The 18810-nt window shown below is 47.5% G+C and overlaps 1 protein-coding gene across 1 annotated transcript in view; it reads left to right on the top strand.

Annotated features, from left to right (window-relative positions):
* The first annotated feature begins 301 nt into the window (after positions 1-301).
* JAK1 (Janus kinase 1) overlaps positions 302-18810 on the top strand; it is a 49826-nt gene continuing 31317 nt past the window's right edge. The window contains exon 1 of the mRNA XM_066192984.1: positions 302-427. The gene's annotated coding sequence lies outside the window, so the exon portion shown is untranslated. The remainder of the gene's footprint in view (positions 428-18810) is intronic.

The raw sequence follows: 18810 nt of genomic DNA, 5'->3' as shown, positions 1-18810 counted from the left end.
GTGACCGCAGCACCCTGGCCGGGTTCGGGTTAGAAGGGGCCGCTCCCACCCACGAACACCCCCACCCCAGCGCACGCCATCCCACCCCGGCGGCGCCTCGGCGGGGCCCGGCCGGGCCAGGCGCCTCCCCGGGGCGGGCCGGCCCCGCGCATGCTCCGCTGCGCCTCCGCCCAGCCGGGACCGCCGCCCTCCGCTCCGCGCCGCGGGCCGCCCCCGAGAGCCGCGCTCCCGGCCCGGGCTGCGCCGCGTCCGCACCGCCCGGCCCGGGCTGCGCCGTGTCCGCAGTGTGTCCGCAGTGTGTCCGCAGTGTGTCCGCAGTGTGTCCGCACCGCGTCCGCACCGCGTCCGCACCGCGTCCGCACCGCCCGGCCCGGCCGGCCAGCGCCCCGGGCCGCCCCGCGGGGCCTCGCCGGGCGCCACGGCAGCGGTGAGTGGGGCCGGCCGGGGGGAGCCGGGGAGGGCGGCGCGGGCGGCGGGCGCCTTTCCCGGGGAGGCTCCGCGGGGGAGGCGTGGGGATCTCCCGGCCGCCGGTCCCGAGCTCAGCGCGGCGGCCGCGCCCGGGGTGCGGAGCGGCTGCGGATCCTCCGCGTTCCCGGTGTCCGAGAGGGTGCGGATCCTCCGCGTTCCCGGTGTCCGAGAGGCTGCGGATCCTCCGCGTTCCCGGGGTCCGAGAGGGTGCGGAACCTCCGCGTTCCCTTTATCCGAGAGGTGCGGAACCTCCGCGTTCCCTTTATCCGAGAGGGTGCGGATCCTCCGCGTTCCCGGTGTCCGAGAGGGTGCGGATCCTCCGCGTTCCCTTTATCCGAGAGGCTGCGGATCCTCCGCGTCCCTGGTGTCCGAGAGGGTGCGGATCCTCCGCGTTCCCTTTATCCGAGAGGGTGCGGATCCTCCGCGTTCCCTTTATCCGAGAGGGTGCGGATCCTCCGCGTTCCCGGTGTCCGAGAGGCTGCGGAACCTCCGCGTTCCCTTTATCCGAGAGGGTGCGGATCCTCCGCGTTCCCGGTGTCCGAGAGGGTGCGGATCCTCCGCGTTCCCTTTATCCGAGAGGCTGCGGATCCTCCGCGTTCCCTTTATCCGAGAGGGTGCGGATCCTCCGCGTTCCCGGTGTCCGAGAGGGTGCGGATCCTCCGCGTTCCCGGTGTCCGAGAGGGTGCGGATCCTCCGCGTTCCTAGTGTCCGAGAGGCTGCGGATCCTCCGCGTTCCCTTTATCCGAGAGGGTGCGGAACCTCCGCGTTCCCTTTATCCGAGAGGCTGCGGATCCTCCGCGTTCGCGGTGTCCGAGAGGGTGCGGATCCTCCGCGTTCGCGGTGTCCGAGAGGCTGCGGGTAGAGGTGCCCCTGGGTGCCCCAGGGGTGCGGGCAGGGCCGGGCAGGGCTGTCTGAGCCACGTTTCGGCCCCAGCTCGGCGGCAGGAGGAGCAGCAATGAGGCAGCTGCGGTTCTGGCCGCCGGTGCGTTTAGGGGAGTTAGAAATCCCCCGGAGGCCGTGGGGGAGCTGGACCCCCGTGAGCTCTCTGCGCCTGCCGGGGGGATCCCGCTGCCTTGCACTCCGGGCTTGGGACAGCTGATGGTGTCCGGCTGTCGCTCTGACAGCTGTTCCTCTCTACGGCATAGGGACACTTTGGGACATCTTTCAGCCCCTTGCCCTTTCCCCCACGGGAGGTAGGTGACAGTCATGCCAGGTCACCTGTGGCTGGATATCCATCACCCCAAAGGACACGCAGGGAACCTGGCAGCGGGCAAGGTGTGCCGACTGTACCCCTTCCGCTGACACCTAAAACATAATCCTGCTCTGTGTGTGCATGGTGAAATAACTGCTCTGGTGGATAATGGCAGGGAGTCGGAACCAGATTGGTTTAGGGTCGCTTCCAACCCAAACCAATCTATGGTACTATAATCGTGTTGAATTGTAATTTTTAAAATCCGTGGACCAGGAGAGCCAGGACAGGTGTGAAGCACATCAAACCTGCTGCTAACAATGTAGATTGAGGGTAGGAAGACAACTCAGCGGTGGCTCAGTGTGGCAGGAGAGGATGGATCCAGCTCTGTTTAAACACCGACCTTGTCCTTAGGAGGGTACACTGTCTGTTCTCAGGCATTAGCCACGGGCAGTCATATTTTGAGGCGTGTCTAGAATGCTAAGTGCAGGGCAAGAAAACGTTGGGATTTTTGTGGGTTTTTTTGGTGATTTTTTTTATTGGGGGACGCAGATGGAAATAATCCCAGGTCGTGTCAGTGTTTAATCCAAACTCCAACGAGCCCAGCTTTTCTCGGGGAAGAGTCCCTGCAGCCTGGTTTCCGAGCGGGGTGGGTGTACTTTGGTACTGCTTTCTCCGGGTGCTGCAGCTGGCTTTTAAGTTCAGTTTTGCCCTTATAAGGGGACTGGGAGGCATTTCCTCCTGGCACTTGTTTTTAAAACACACAGGAAGTTGCACCTTGAGCTGGGTCTGTGTTCGCTGACACCAAGACAGGTGCTTTGAAATCGTGCTGCTCTGGCTGAGCCACCAAACCCCTCAGGCTCGAGATGTTCAAAGTTTGTCCCGGCAGGCAGATGTTACAAGTGTTTTTGTCAAGACATTTTTCCTGATTCACTTGTTAAATATGTTACTTATCTAAGCGTCACAGTGTCTGCAAGCTGTCCCCAAAGCCCGGTGGCACGGTGTGGTCTCTGTTTGACCTTTGGGAAAGGTGATGTGGAAAAAAGCTTGTAAAGAGCCTGGGTGAGTGGGTTTAAACCTGCACAAAAATATTAACACCCAACGGGAACAGTTTTAGAGTTTGTGAACTCCTGGAAGGTTGTGCGCTGCACAGTTAGTTCAGGATTAGTTGCCAAGTGGCCCTTTTTTGACAGGTGGCTTCTGTAAGAGTTGAACTATTTCTCTATGTTCAAATTGTCTGCTCAGTGATTTGGGTTATAAAACAATCGGGGATATTTGATGGGAGAACTTTGAAAAGCAAGCCTGTGTCGGCTGCGAAGCAAAAAGCTGAGGTGCACCTGAACACTGACTCGGGGGTAAAATCAATATTTCTTTTAAACACTTTTTCCCCTTGGTTTAACAGAGTCTGCAACTTCAAGTTAGCTGAACTCTTTTCCCTTACCTCTTCGGGGCTGGAGGTAAGGCAGGGTTCTTATAAGTGATATAAGTTCGGGAAGTTTAGGCTGACATTTCTTTAGTGGTTTAGTCGTGCAAATAAAGACAGAATTCAGAGAAATCAACTTCCTTTTCTTTTGTGTGGAGGTGGGGGGAAAAAAAAATCTCTTTTCACAGGTAGCATCCTGACAGCTTCGCCTCTTGTATCTCCCCCTGCTCCCTGCATTTGGAGGTGAAAAAACCTTTTTGCCCGACCTGGCATGAGGCAGAGGCTCAAAATGAGGAAGGGGGACTCAAAATCCAGCACCCAGATGGATAATCCTTGTGCTGGATGTGGATTGCAGCAGAAAGAGCTGCTCTGATCCCGTAAAGAGGAAGGTGTTTGCATTGTTCGCAGAGGCCAAAGGTTTCACATATAAAAGCAAACCCTTAGGACCGGTTTTGTCGAGGTGTGAAAAGGCTTGTTGTGAGAATTTCTGACCCAGAAAGGAGCTTGAGAAGCCGGATTGTGGAGGGAGCACCGAGCTGGGGCTCGGCTCCTGACTTGTCTCGCGTCCAGCAGCAATTAAAAACGATCAAATGTTTTCTTCTGGGTGAAAAACTGGCAATATTCGCGTTGTTCCTTTTCAGCCTGGCTGAGAGTTTGCAAGTCAGTCATTTATTCCTGTAAACACGTTCGGAGTTGCTCCGGATCTTCGAAGCACTTCAAATGCCATTAGGTTGCAGGTATTGGTGATGGCAAACACTTGGTGAATTGATAGAAAATGGCTTTTACAGTTCCAGCACATCATTCGGGCGGTTGACGCCGAGAGCTGCCTGCAGTGAGGCTTTTCATGGGCTCAGTTTTGCTGGCAGGGTGAGACAGAAATGCTTGAAGCTCATCGAGAAGGAAAGCAGAAAAAAAAAAAAAAGAAATCAGCATTTTGGGGTTTTTGGCAGCTAAATTGTCACTTCCATCTCCTGCTGTAGTTTCTGTGCAGGATGTGAAGCGGCAGATGAAGGGGGGTTGTTCCCTCGCTCGATTTCTTCAGCAGCGCTTTGGGGCTCCCATCCGGGATTTGTTTGACGTAGATCCTTCCAAAGGAACCTGAAGCAGTGCTGAAAAACTACTGGAAAAATAAGTGGTTGATGGTTTTCTTGGGCAAAATGGCTGCAGCTTCTCTTGGCTGAAAGTGGAGAGGAGGAAGTGCAGTTTAGTGGTGTTAATGTCCTGGCCTGTTGCAGCCAGGTGGATTTTTAAGGAACATGCCCTGACCATTTTCTTCGTGCTGAAATGCTTTATAAAACTGCAGACAGTTTTGCTGGCCGGAGTAATTCTTGGATTTTAGTTTTGATATTATTTTTTTTTTAATTCCCCTTGAGCTGGTTATATAAATGTAACGTAAGTTGCATAACTGACAGCAAAATTGAGCTGCGGGAAACTGGGAGAGCAGCCTCGACGTGGAAGAGTCAAGTCTGGAGCAGTCACTCTGCATATCCACAATGCCTTTTACCCAGTGTGGGAGGTTTGATAGCACTGATATTAATGTGGCTCTCTGCGTGTGATGGGATTATGAATATGCCATGAAACTGCTGGCACGTTAAAGTGTTCTGTTTCACTTGCTCTAGATTTCTTTTTCTTCTCTCTGGGATGTAAAAGGTAATCTAGGAAATAAGGGAGAGCAGCTGGAAGTTGAGGGAAAAAGCAGAGGATTTTGTGCGTTATTCTGAATTGTGGTGAAAACCTGGGGGGGAAAAAAATGGAGTTTTTATATGAGGAGGAACCAACCTGCAGAGTAAGGTGGAAATAAGCAGAGAGTGGGAGAATATTTCAGTTAGAGTGGTTTGGTGTTGCTGTTGGTCCTGCTTGGATCTGATTGCAGACAAGTTGCTTGTTTGTTGTTTTTTTTTCCTGGAAATACCAAGAAGGAGACTTTACAAGGGGATTGGCTTCGGGAAACTCAGCTGTCATAAATCCATTTATCTGGTAGCTTTGCTTTTTGACAGATTTTACTGCTCCTCCTTTGAAGCAGGCCTGCTGCATCAGGGAGGCTCTGCTAATAAAGGGAATTAATCCACTCTTTAATGCAGTTTTCTCTGAATTTTGAAGCGTGGGGGATTTACTGCGAGCCAAAGAGTTTCGCCCCAGTTCCCAAAGGCATGATTCCCTCGGAACGCAAAATGTGGCAACTGCTCCTCCTCCTTCCACGAGAAAACTCCTAAAGGGAGTTTGCACATTCCTCCCTTGTTTATACAATGGATCTGAGAGGGGCTTTGGCTTGTTCAAGCCCCAGAACCTGAGTGTAGTTCGAATTTTTTTAGCAATTTTGGGCTCCAAGTGCTGTTTAGATTGTTCCTTGAGTGTTTCCTGTCTCTTCCAGCTCTTCCAAGACTCAGTGGAATCTGTCTTGCTCATCAGGGGGCCCAGCTGGAGCTGAGCAGGACACTGAAACATTCAATTGTTTTAGTGATGCTCCTCCTCATAAGCTTTCAATGTGGTGCATATTCTCTCAAAATGAGTTTATTGGTCGTTCGCTTCAGATCTTTGAAACCACTTCATTTTTCCTGGCTGGAAGATGAGCTAATATTGACTGATGTCATTTGGAGCAGGAGAAAATTGTTGTTCAGCTTAAGAAATCCGGGGGGAAAAAAAAACCCCTTACCACCTTGTTTGTCAGGAAAAGGACAGCTCTAAACCTTCCACTTTGTTTTTCAGATGAGGAAAATGGAGCAGACAGCGCTCAATCCATGGGACAGGAGGGAGGGGACGCAATTCGTTTGTGCGTGGGCTCAGATTTTCAGGAAATTGATTTGGCTGAGGTGATTTTTACGTTCATTTTGAGCCACCAGCAGCACGGAGAGACACATTAAACAAAGCAAGCCTTGAAAACCTTGGCACTTGGACAGGCTAAATGACTTCCTGGTGCTTGCCATCCATAAATACCTGGCTCTGCTCTCTGGATTTTACTAAAATATGATAACAAATACAAAGCTGGTTTGTTGTTTTTTGTTTTTTTATTATTTGTGTGTGTTGTTCTGTTTGATTTTTTTTTCTTTTCATGAAGATAAATCAGTTGTAGAGCATCAGATGTTTAAGGGAAAAGAGAAGTATTAAAGGCACCACCTGAAGTGCTGCATTAGGCTCAGCCTTTTGTATTTAAATCTCTTTTGCATGGGTTGGTTGGTTGTTTTCTTTTTTTTTTTTGTCCCCAGGAGATCAAACTCTCAAGCTGCTGGGCTCCTGCATGGAAAAAAAACAAAGGGGTGGCCACCCTCAGGGCTGAGGTTTTGAATCCAAACCAGCTGGCAGGTGACATTTGCAGGTCACTTTGTGTGGTGATTTCTGGTGCACTCGGCGTTTCGTGTTTACTGAGGGTGCACAAGAAATAACCTTTCACTTCCTGGACACTTCTGTATTTCGCTTTTCCTCAAAGCACCGATAATTTTGAAATTGTTGGGGCTGAGAGTTTAAAAGTTCATAAAGGAGCAGAGATCAGGGAGCCTGAGCTGTGTGTGTGTCACACCTTCGTGGTGTCACCTCGCCAGCTCTGTCACTCTGTGCTACAGGAATTACCCTCCCTCTGAAAAAAGAAAAATGTGACAAATTCACTCCTTGCTCTTTCCTGCTCTTGATTTGCATTGCATTTATATTAAATTAAAAATATTTTTTTTCTTCTACCCTTCTTTCTTCTCCTTAATACTCAAGCTGAAGGAAGAGAGAGGTGCATTTGATTTGACTCATTCCCAGATTTAGCACTTGCTAAATTCCAGTGTTCCCGATGGAAAACTCTCTTTGGGCTCTGCAGGTCGTGAAGGGCACCAGGTGCTTCTGAAATGGAGTTCTAACCTTGGAACTTTTCTGTTAGAAACCTCAGGGCTTGGCTTAGATGTCTTTTATTTGACTTGGGTGTTGATTTGTAGAAGTCTCTTAATAACTCCAGGCCCTAAAGATAAGGAATAGTCAAGAGTTCATCCAGACTCCGGTGTGGTCAGAGCCAAGGGACTTGTGTGATCCTGATTTTTGATCAGAGCCAAGGGACCTGTGTGATCCCTGATTTTTGATCAGAGACAAGGGACCTGTGTGATCCTGATTTTTGATCAGGGACAAGGGACCTGTGTAATCCCTGATTTTTGGTCAGGGACAAGGGACCTGTGTAATCCTGATTTTTGATCAGAGACAGGGGACCTGTGTAATCCTGATTTTTGATCAGGGACAAGGGACCTGTGTGATCCTGATTTTTGATCAGGGACAAGGGACCTGTGTGATCCTGATTTTTGATCAGAGCCAAGGGACCTGTGTGATCCCTGATTTTTGATCAGAGACAAGGGACCTGTGTGATCCTGATTTTTGATCAGAGACAAGGGACCTGTGTAATCCCTGATTTTTGGTCAGGGACAAGGGACCTGTGTAATCCTGATTTTTGATCAGAGACAGGGGACCTGTGTAATCCTGATTTTTGATCAGGGACAAGGGACCTGTGTAATCCTGATTTTTGATCAGGGACAAGGGACCTGTGTAATCTCTGATTTTTGATCAGAGCCAAGGGACCTGTGTGATCCCTGATTTTTGATCAGAGCCAAGGGACCTGTGTGATCCCTGATTTTTGATCAGAGCCAAGGGACCTGTGTGATCCCTGATTTTTGATCAGAGACAAGGGACCTGTGTGATCCTGATTTTTGATCAGGGACAAGGGACCTGTGTAATCCCTGATTTTTGATCAGAGCCAAGGGACCTGTGTGATCCCTGATTTTTGATCAGAGCCAAGGGACCTGTGTGATCCCTGATTTTTGATCAGAGCCAAGGGACCTGTGTGATCCCTGATTTTTGATCAGAGCCAAGGGACCTGTGTGATCCCTGATTTTTGATCAGAGACAAGGGACCTGTGTGATCCCTGATTTTTGGTTTAATCAGAGACAGGGGACCTGTGTGATCCTGATTTTTGGTTTGATCAGAGCCAAGGGACCTGTGTGATCCCTGATTTTTGGTTTGATCAGGGACAAGGGACCTGTGTGATCCCTGATTTTTGATCAGAGCCAAGGGACCTGTGTGATCCCTGATTTTTGATCAGAGCCAAGGGACCTGTGTGATCCCTGATTTTTTGGTCTGCTCGTAACAATTCATTGCCAACGGAATCTGTGTGTGTTGTCCTGAGGGGAACGTGGAGTTTGTCCATTGATGATACACAACAAACCCCCATGGAAATGCAAACGGAGCTTTCCCAGCCGCAACTCTCCCCTTGAAGCCTTTGTTTTTACCACGTGGCAAAAAATCACCTTATCTTGTCCTACACCAACAGTTGTTCTGGGAGGAATCCATGGCCTCCAACAACTTTCTTGTACTTGTGGGGATTAACCAAGGGGAAGCCTGGCTTTGATTTCGATGTCAGAGCCACGCAGGGTAAGTGAAAGGCCATACAGGGATGGCTGCCTTAGAGCTGCATTTTAACCAAAGAACAGCCATCTTCTGCCAAGTTAGAGAAAAAAAAAACCCAAAAAAAACAACGACCCTGTGGTTTTTACAGTCCTTTCAGCTTCCTGCACACGTGACCGACGACTCAGCCAGGCTCCAGATATATAAGCAAGATACATCAGCCAACAGGCTTGGCTTGAAAAGAAGACACCTTTGAAATCCTGTGCCAGCGCAGCCCTGAACACCCGAAGCTGAGGCGCTGATCGGATTAACTGGGCTGTGTGATTAACTCTTCCCCCTTTTGTCGGGACCGACTGGATATTTGCCTTGCAATTAAAAGAGCGTGGTACCCGCAGGTTTAATCAGGGGCGTGTTCTGGGGAGTTCGCTGTTGAATTAAGCGAAGGAGAAGAAGCCGAGGTTTTTCTTGGCTCGTGGTGGGCGTGTGTGGAGGCAGCAGAGCTGCTCTGGGATGTCCTTGAGGCTTTGTGGGAGTTTGGGGAGAATCGTGTGTGAGGAGCATCGAGGTGAGTTGAGGTGGAGCAGTTTAATTCCGTCAGGCACAGAATCGAATTGTTCACAGAATTGTTCTCCCCACACTTGCACCAGCCTGGTGCTGTGTCTGTGCATCGTTTCCCATTTCTGCAGAATCACCTTCTCTCTCCGTACTTGAAATATTCATTTTCCCTGACCTGCCAGCCCATAAATCTGCGTCCTGCCTCACCTTCACCCCTCGACGCGACCCCTCGTCGATTTTGTTTCGTGTTTTGCCCGACGAACAAACTCCTCAGGGCTTGTTCAATCCTCCGTGTCCTCGTTGCTCAACTGCTTGATGAAGTTTAATTAGCAGATCAAGTGCTGTTTGTGCGCACGCTCTGCTGCTGACTCCCTTTTGGCTCCTGAGTTCTGCAAAAACTCAACTTTGCCCGCACAAATCGGTGCCTATCACTGAAATCATTGCGTGAAAAAAACTGGATTTCTCCAAACTTCGTGGCAAGTTCGGCCTTTGAAATACAGCTGAGCTGCAAACCGCTCGTCCCGATAATTTTGCTGATCTTGCAAAAGCTTTTGTTAAAACCGCAACTTTTTTTTTTTTTCCAGCCGAAACCAGGGAAAAGAAGGTTTAGTGCCAATTTCAGCTCACATTTTGGAAGTCCTTTAATCTGCTGTAGTTCTGCATTTGGGGCCGGGCCAGCTGGCAGCTGTGCACATCATCACTCAAAACGTCCCATCCCTGCTCTGCTGGGTGGGAAAATTCCCTTTTTTTTTTAATCAATAAATGCTGAAAACCACCAGTAAAGCGGTGACACCTTCACCAAGCCCTGGTGTTCATCTGCTCACAGCCACAGAGATTTTAGGAATGTTTTAGGGGATGTTCTAATCACCAAGTTATCCTTAAAAAAAAAATAAATAAAAATCTCTGTTCAATATGCTTTAGAAGTTTACAGAACCAGTGGAGATGAGCAGCTTATTTATAAATAAATCAATGTTTTTATTTGTTAAAACCTCGTGTTGCTCAGTTCCAGAGACAGAGAAAGTTGGGAGCGGTTAATTAGCAGGGAAAACCGACATGATGATCCTTATCTTTTGAACAAACACACACTTGTGGTCCTACAAAACTTTTCCACGTGTCCGTACTCGTTGGGAGGGCCCAGGCTGAAACAGAAATGTTTCATTTGTCAAGCCCCAAACCAGAGGCTTAAGGAGCAGCTTTCTGTGTTCTATCCCTGTGTTAGCAGAGCTGAATTTTTTAGGATTTAGTTTAGAATCAGACTCTTAAAGAGAGCAAGGACTCTTCTCCATGAGCATCCCGTTATAAAATGGGCTACGATGGGCTAATTCCCTTTTCCCCCAACGCCTCTGAGCCTCATCCGGGCCAGGGCTGAGCTGAAAAATGGGCACTAGGAGGGGAAAATTTCACTTTTGGGAGCTTGGTTTGGCTGATGTGGAGGGGCCCATCTTCGGCAGAACTGGTGACACAGGATTGTGTTGTGGAGTTGGCTCTGGTCGGGGTTTTCGTGCTGAGCTTCACATCATTTTCTGTTTCCAGCTCAGGTTTGTCTCCCTGCTTCGATTTGCGTTGGACCCTGATTGTTTCCTGGAGCTGGGACCTAAAAATATAAACCGGGGTGGGTTTTTATCTGTGAGCATGAGTAACTGGGGAGGTCAGGCCAATTAGTTATGCAATAATTGTGTTCTTTCCTCTTTCACTTTATAGCTGTGGTCTCGTTCTAAGTCAAAGGCTCCGGCTTTAGGAGGAGAAAAATGATAATTGGATCAGGATGTGCTTTTAATGAGACAAAATGTCATCTTATGCTTAAGAAAATAAATACTTTGTACAACCAGGCCTCTCTTTAAGGGGCTGGAACATCTTTCACGTAGCACTTTAGTAAGAAATAATTTTAAATAAAATGAACACCTCGGACATCCGTTTTTAACTTCTCATCAGATTTATTGCCAGATTAAAAGCGTGTGTTTGAGTCCTATTGATAACCAGGAAGAAATGGCTGTTCCTGGAATATGCGGAATTCTCTTCCCTTGCCCCACGTGTTTGCTCTCGTGTGACAGCAAACAGCAAAGAGTTTTACAAGACGTTTAAAACCCGTGGCCTTTGGCTTCTGTACTTCTCAATTCAACTCGCATCGTTCCCAGCCGAAAATGGCAGGAAATCCAGAGCTGTTCTCAAAGAAAAGCGTTTCTTTCCTCTGGGGGAAGATGCCCCTGCCCATGGAATGAGATGGGTCCTTCCCGAGCCAAACCATTCCGTGATCCCAGGCCAAGCACGTGATGAGAACTGGCAGAAAACAGAGTTTAAAGCGGCCCAAATGAAGCCCTCTGCCCTGCTTTCAGTGACTTCTGGTCACAAGCCATTAGCTCTGCGTGTCTCCAGACAAAAAAAATAAGTGGGATGGCATTTCTGGAGTGTTTGACACTTAGGAACTCAAGGCTTTTATTGTCATCAAGATAAAAACGTACGGAGCAAGCGCTGGAAGTGTAATGAGGTTTCCCTGCTCTGGTTGATGAGGCAATGGGGCCGCGCAGATTTCTCTCTCTCTCGGGAATCGAATTCTCCTCGTGGTGGTTTCGTAGAACAGGATTTATGGTTTGGTGGGATTTTTTTGTGTTTAAATTCAGGTGAATTTGCTCATGAGAATCTTTTCGGCGTGCCTCGTTGCACTAAAATATCAGATTTTCAGCAGAGATGAATTGTACAGCGAGCCCTGAAGGGGAATGAAAATAGACTGGTGGATCTGTTGAGTTTGTTTCCCCGTAAGAACGAGAAAAAACTGCTCCTTATTTTTCTATTTCCGCGGAAAGATCTGTCTGGAATCGTGGGGAGAGATGCAGCAGGCAGTTTTTAATGCCAAATGATCTTTTTACATAAAGATAACCCCTGTGTGTGCACAAAAGCCACACACGCCAAAAACAAATGTTGGCTTTTTTTTTTTTAATAGCTGGTTAAATATAATTTATGTGCATTTCCCTTGGAGAAACGCACCGGTTTGACTCGGTGCCGTTGGTTTTGGCCACGTTTCCAGGTTGTGACACCCAGGGCAGTATTTTGAGGTGAAAATCAGGTGTTTGCCCTCCGTGAGGCGCACGTGGTAATTCTCAGGTTGCTTAAGGAAAGTGCAGGAGGGTTGAGACATCCAAATTACTGCAAGAATTACGGATAATTTTTTTTCCCCCCCAAAAAAAACTGATTTTCTATGAGTTTTGTCTCTGCTTAACCTTTCAACACAGAGATCTTCTTAATTTTCCTAATATTTATTTAATGTATATTAAAATATCCTCTCAGCTCTTGGAATTCTGAAGCCATTCAAGCATTATGATTTTATTATTATTTTTTTTTTTTAATGTGCTGATGCGTTTTGAGCCATTTTTTTCATGGTTTAACAACGCTCCGGTAATTACAGTGACAGGGCAGTGGTTTTTGAACCTCCCCCCAAAATCCAGAGGTTTCTGTAAATTCTGGATATGCCTGATGTGGGATTGCCAAGTTTTTCTAAGGGATGAACCAACAACAAGCTGAAATTGGAGGTTTTGCTGCTCAGATTCCTTTCTGAATTCCTTCAGTTCAAGTTCTGTGTTGTTTTTAAGGCCAGAAAAAAAAAAAGAAAAAAAGGAAGTTGTTGATGGAGAAGAGAATTTCGAGCTGAAAACCCCCTCAGACTGCTCAGGGCTGTGGTCTCCCCGGTTTTGGGCACGCACAGGGCACCTTCTGCTTTTATTTCTCATTATTTTCTCCAGGATTCCACGTGCTCTGCAGGGGGATTTGCTTCCCAAAGAGGAATTTGTAGGTATTTATTGGCCAGGAGAGCTGCAGTGTGTTTGTAAATTGGCTGCAGCTTTGGAGCCAAGTAGGGAATGTCCAGATGCTTCATACAAGTGCCTTTTTTTTTCCCTAGATTTTGGGTTGGAAATCCAGGCTTTGGAATTGTGGCTGGAAACCAGCCAGTTTCATCACAGTGGATAAAAAAGCGGGAGAAGTGTGATTTTTGATTTAAAGTTCCTCAGAATTGCCTCTCTCCTCTTTTTTTTTTTCCCCTCCTTTCTCTCTCTCTTTCCAAATTTCCTGCCCATGGGATTCACAAATTTCCCTTGAAATATTTTTTTTTTCCCTCCTTTCTCTCTTTCTTTCCAAATTTCCTGCCCATGGGATTCACAAATTTCCCTTGAAATCTTTTTTTTTTTTCCCCTCCTTTCTCTCTCTCTTTCCAAATTTCCTGCCCGTGGGATTCACAAATTTCCCTTGAAATCTTTTTTTTTCCTCCTTTCTCTCTCTCTTTCCAAATTTCCTGCCCGTGGGATTCACAAATTTCCCTTGAAATCCTTTTTTTTTTTTCTTTTTTCCCCAGCTGCGTTCACTCCTCTGGAAGTTTTCTCATTTGTAGGAATGTGGAAAAAAAAAATAAGTTTTGAACGTGAAAATGCGAAGCCACACTCACAGCTCAGCTCAAAATTAAAGCCCAAATTTTGCGCAGCAAAGAATGGATTCTAAATTCACCCTCCCCCCTCCAGTCTAAAAAAAAAAAAAAAATTAAAAAAAATTGGCGTCTCATGGTCTCTGAGGCACAAAACTGTGTTGTTAGTTCTGGTATCGGGTTCAAAAGGGGAAATACAAAACCCCAGTTCCAGAGCCCGGTTCCTGTTTTTGTGACTTGACAGTTTGAGCTGGGACTTTGTTGCTGCTGGGTTTTGGTAGATTTGGACGCAGGGAAATGGGTTTTAATAGTTTAAAAGTGAGTTAGTCTGGGCTTAACTTTTATCTGTCCTCTCTTTTTACTGAGTGAAGGTGAAAACTTCGCCCAAGTTGAGGTTGTTGTGCTTTTCCTTGGGAAAAAAAAAAAAAAAAAAAGAGCAGAAAATGGTATTTTTTAAATGGCCGGCACAACCTAATGGAGAGAAAAAAAATTAAAAATTCATTGCTAGGGACCGAATAGAGTGATGCAAGTATAATAATCAGCACTTTCCATGAGATACTTTTCCTAAAGGTTTCAGGGTTTTTCCTCTTGTGGTTTTTGTTTTCCACTTGGTGTCCAACAAAAGCCACTCAACCCCCCCCCCCAAAAAAAATTGTTCTTTTGGCAGTGAGAGGAGAAGGTGCAATTAAAACCTGACATAACTTCTGAATTATTTATGTGAGGATTAATTATATGAATAAATGAACTCTGCACTTTGCTACCGCCGGCCTCTCTCTTTTCTTCCCTTTGCCATCTCTTTATGATCTCTTTTCAGGCACGAGCATCACAATTGAATTATTGGGTCAAGAATTGCAATCCCGCCAAAGACTTTGGTTTGTACCATTTTTAAGCACATAAATAGTTGTGGAGACCTACTTGTGTCTATAAAATACGCAGGAACTCACATATATCACTGATAAGTGATTAGCTGAATTCATCTTGATTAAACTTTACATCTGTCGTGAAGATTTTTAAATTTTTTTGAGGGTTTTTCTGTTCTCCTCTGTTTTCATGGTAAATGTACAGTCAAAGTATAAAAGTTACGACCTTAACTCTGTGGAAATTCCCTGGATGTGACCACCAGTTCCTGTAAATAAGACAAAGGAGGGGGGTTTTTTTCTGATTTTTGTGGGGTTCAGACAACAAAGGGCAGAGATCCTGCATTTAGAAAGTTTGTGATGACAATTTTTGGGGTTTGGGGGGATGATCTCGAAGGGCAACTCAGTAAAAATCAATGTTTTGGGGGCAACTCAGTATTTCAATGTTTTGGGGGCAACTCAGTATTTCAATGTTTTGGGGGCAACTCAGTATTTCAATGTTTGGAGGCAACTCAGTATTTCAATGTTTGGAGGCAACTCAGTATTTCAATGTTTTGGAGGCAACTCAGTAATTCAATGTTTTAGAGGCAACTCAGTAATTCAATGTTTGGAGGCAACTCAGTAATTCAATGTTTGGTGGCAACTCAGTAATTCAATGTTTTAGAGGCAACTCTGTAGCTCAGTGTGTCTGCAGTTCCTGGGGAGAGGGTATGAAATTATTCTCTGAAGCCAAATGTTTGGGAGCTGCCTGTGTAACTTTCGGAGGGTGATTTTAGCGTGACGCCCCCTAATCCCAAACCCTGTTTAATGCTGGATTTCAACCCCATAAACTCCTGAACCATCTTTCTCAAAATGTTCCTGGAAGGCTGGAGGAAAGAGGAGCAAACCCTGACGATTTTCTCATGGTGTTTACACAACCCCGCTGTCCTGGAGCTCCTCAGGGTGAGCAGTGGTGTGTCCAGGGTGTGATGCAGGAGCTGTCCGAGTCAGACTGGGCCAGCAGAGAGGGCAGGAGGGGTTTGAGATGAGCTTTGGGATGATTCACCCCTGTCTGAATCAGGGCTAAAAGCCATTGAGCAAGAGCAGCCCGGCTTTGCTATTTTTAATATCTGCTTACTCACATTTACTGTCCTAAGCTCTTTACAGGAAAGGTAGTTAAGAGCTGGAGTAAGCTCTTAAAGCCACTTTCCATGGCTGCAGCTCCTTTAATTGATTGAGAGTGACAGCTTCAGTCCTGACTTTTTTCTTTTTTCTTTTTTTTCTGAGCTTTTAAGGTCTGGGTGTAATGATGCTTCTTCCAGGAGTTGCTGCAGTGTGGTGCTCACGGGATTGCCTCTGGAAAATAAACAGGGATAAATTATCTTGAAAACCAGCAGGAGCAGCTCGTTTCATCACAGCTGTTTCAGTCGAAGCTGTCTTGTTTTTAAGAAAAACTAACTAAGCTTTGCAAGTTAGATATCAGTATTTTAAATAAACTCAGGATGATAAACAATTAAACTTAATAAAGTTATAAACAATACTTGAACTTAATATGAATAATTTTTGGCCAAAAAAAAAGAATCTTAAATTGTATTAACTTAATAAAACTGACATGTGATAGAACTTTAACAAAGCATAACCTAACCTTAGGTAAATTTTACAAAACTTAAGCTTCAATTTAACCTAAACTGAACGGGGCCCGAACTTAACAGCAGGAAGTTACTTACAGTGCCTCGAGGTGTTTTTTCTGACCTCACCAGGTGGAATTCTGTCTCCAGGGGGCCGTGGTTTAACACCTGAACGAAACGTTCCGAGGTTTTTGGAGCGAACAAGTCCCGACTTTGCTGTTGCACGGCCCCGTTTGCCGTGTTCACCACCCTGGGGGTGCAGCTCTGTCCTGCCCAGGCACAGCTGTTCTCCCCTCTCCAGATGTGTCTGCAGCACGAGGAAGCCCAGCAGGTTTCTGGGGTGTCTGTGTCACCGAGTTCAGCCGTGCCTTCCTGGTTACTGCTGGGAGGGAGGGCTTGGCCTGGAGCAGGGAAGGTGCAAGAGTGGCTCGTGGGTTCACTGGTAGGGGTTGTAGTCATGAGGTTGGAATTTTCTCCTCTCCTCTCCTCTCCTCTCCTCTCCTCTCCTCTCCTCTCCTCTCCTCTCCTCTCCTCTCCTCTCCTCTCCTCTCCTCTCCTCTCCTCTCCTCTCCTCTCCTCTCCTCTCCTCTCCTCTCCTCTCCTCTCCTCTCCTCTCCTCTCCTCTCCTCTCCATTCGTTTTCCTTGCCCCAGCGGAGCGGCGGGGCAGAGGTTGGGTGTTGGATGGGGATAAACTGGAGCTGTGGGGGCTGAGATAACTCCTGCTCTCAGTCTCCTGGGAGGAGAGGCTGTCCCGTGGCCCCAGAGGTCTCTCCAGTGGCAGGGAAATGGTCCTGCATCCAAAGCTGCTCCTGCTGCTTTGGCCTTCTGGAGAGCTGAAATAAAATCCTGACTGGGCTGAAAAAATTAACTGGCCATAAAGTTTTATGAAACTGCTCTTGGCCAAAGCAAGAAATTGAGCTGCTGTCAGTTTTCATAATACAGATAGTGCTGGGAATGCAGATAGACTCCTTGGGAGGTGGAAGTTCACGTTCCTCTCACAATTTTTGACTTTGAATTCTGAAATGTAGAGTTTATGTTTAAAGTTGGGGTTCTTTTCACCTTTCCTGCATGGTAGAAGACTCACAGGATGACGAATCTGGGATTAAAGAACGCCTGGAGTTACCAGGCGGCCGCTGCAGAAATGACACAAGCAAATGTTTTCTAAAAAGAGAGAACTGAGTGAATTGCAAATAAACACCAGCTGATTCAGCCCCACCAGAACGGGATAAAGGAGTTTATTTGGAGTGCTAACCTGGACGAGGTGTGAGGCTTTCTAGGGCAGGAAAGTCGTCGGTGCCAGGCTGGAATTGCTGTTGGGGTGACATCTGTGTGACGTGTGGCAGAGGCAGCTTTGGGCATTCTGGGGCCAAACCCTCAGTGACAGGAGGACAAATTCTCAATTCCACGACGCGGCACGACTCCCCGAGGAAAGGAAAACATCATTGCACGCTGAAGCCGTTCACCTGTCTCACCACCTTTGGACCGCTGTTGACACAACCCCCAGATGCGAACCTGTGAAATTCACTCCTCTCTAGCCAGTTCGTTAGAAAGAGTGAGCGTGTTTGTCCAAGAGATTGAACGAGTGGAGGGTAAATATTTGGCTTGCTTGCCGGGCTGATCCTGGGCTCACGGTTGACAGCAAACTCTGGATTGTAGCAGCCCCTGCAGAGCTCTTAAACCAGCCAGCGAAAATACACGGCTGAAAACCACAGGTAGAACTCGGCGTGGCTGAGAAAACAAACTCTGCCATGATGCGTGGCGCCGGAGTTTGTTAGGGCACGGTGCTGGAGGGCAGGACTGGATTGACAGGTTCCCGCCTGCCGCTGGTGGCGCAGCCGGCCGCGCTCGGCCGCGGAATTCGCTTGTCTCGGGAGATAGAACTGATAGCACGCAAATAACTGGGTGTTCCTCTGGCTGAGGCAGACGGCAGCTCTTAGATAAGGCTTGGACTCTGCAGCAGCTGGCTGTTCGTGTTCTGAAGGAGAAGCTTGGGGAAAGTGTCTTCAGCGTCCCAGAGTTCTGCTTTAGGGCACCGAGGGATCCCGGCTTTTGGCAGAGCTCGGGTTGTTTACCGAGACAACTTTCTAAAGGCTTCGTTCGGCTCTCGCTGATTGCCTTCTTCTGCTTCAAGTGTTTTCTGCCAGTTTCCTTGGCCTTGAATTTTGGGAAGAAAGGAGCCTTCAGCTGGGAGAAATTAAAAGTGTTTTGGTGGGGTTTTTTTCCCCCCAATCTTTGTTGCAGTTGGGATCGGAGAAGAACGATTTAGGGGGAGATGTGAACCACATCATTCCTTTGTCGTCTTTCCAGGCAGTATTTAGGGCTTAGCTCCTTTTTCTGAAGGCGGCAATATGAGAATTCAGAGCAGGCAATACCAGGATTCATTAGAGCCTGAAAATATAAAAGCAATTGCAAACAAACCGAAGCACGTCCTGGGGGAGAGTTCACTGATCCAGATTTGAATCTGCGGTTTAAAGGGGTGAGTTGGGATGCAGATAAAAGATCCCTTCTCTGTCAGAGGGCTTGCAAACCTCATTTTGCCTCAGACAACTCCATTAACTTGTCCCATTTCCTTCCTCTGACTAAGGGGGATAAATGTCTTTACAGCCAGCCATGGATACAGCTGTTCTCTGGTGATGCCTTTATAATGAAAAGGAATTCCTGGCCGTGTTTATCCCAACAGATGGGCAATAAATAACTGTATTTCCCACTTGTATTAAAAATTATGTCTCGGTGGCATTTGATCCTCCCTTGGGTTGTCTGGTTTTTACCGTGGAGTGCTTGAGCTGCTCGCTCTGCACCCACTTTTCTAAACTGAAAACATTTTTTTTTTTCTATGCGTACCAAACCAGTGCAGCCCAACAGCTCCACTTGGGAATTTTTAGGGTTGGAAAAGTCCATATCGTCCACTTTCCATCGAGCCTGACAGGACCTTGTGCACCTT

This window comes from Chamaea fasciata, unplaced genomic scaffold, assembly GCF_029207755.1.
Source record: "Chamaea fasciata isolate MVZ Bird 193981 ecotype frontalis unplaced genomic scaffold, bChaFas1.0.hap1 SCAF_10, whole genome shotgun sequence".
NCBI lineage: Eukaryota > Metazoa > Chordata > Aves > Passeriformes > Sylviidae > Chamaea > Chamaea fasciata.
The sequence above is the reverse complement of the archived record's forward strand: the minus strand, read 5'-3'. Positions and strand labels throughout refer to the sequence as shown.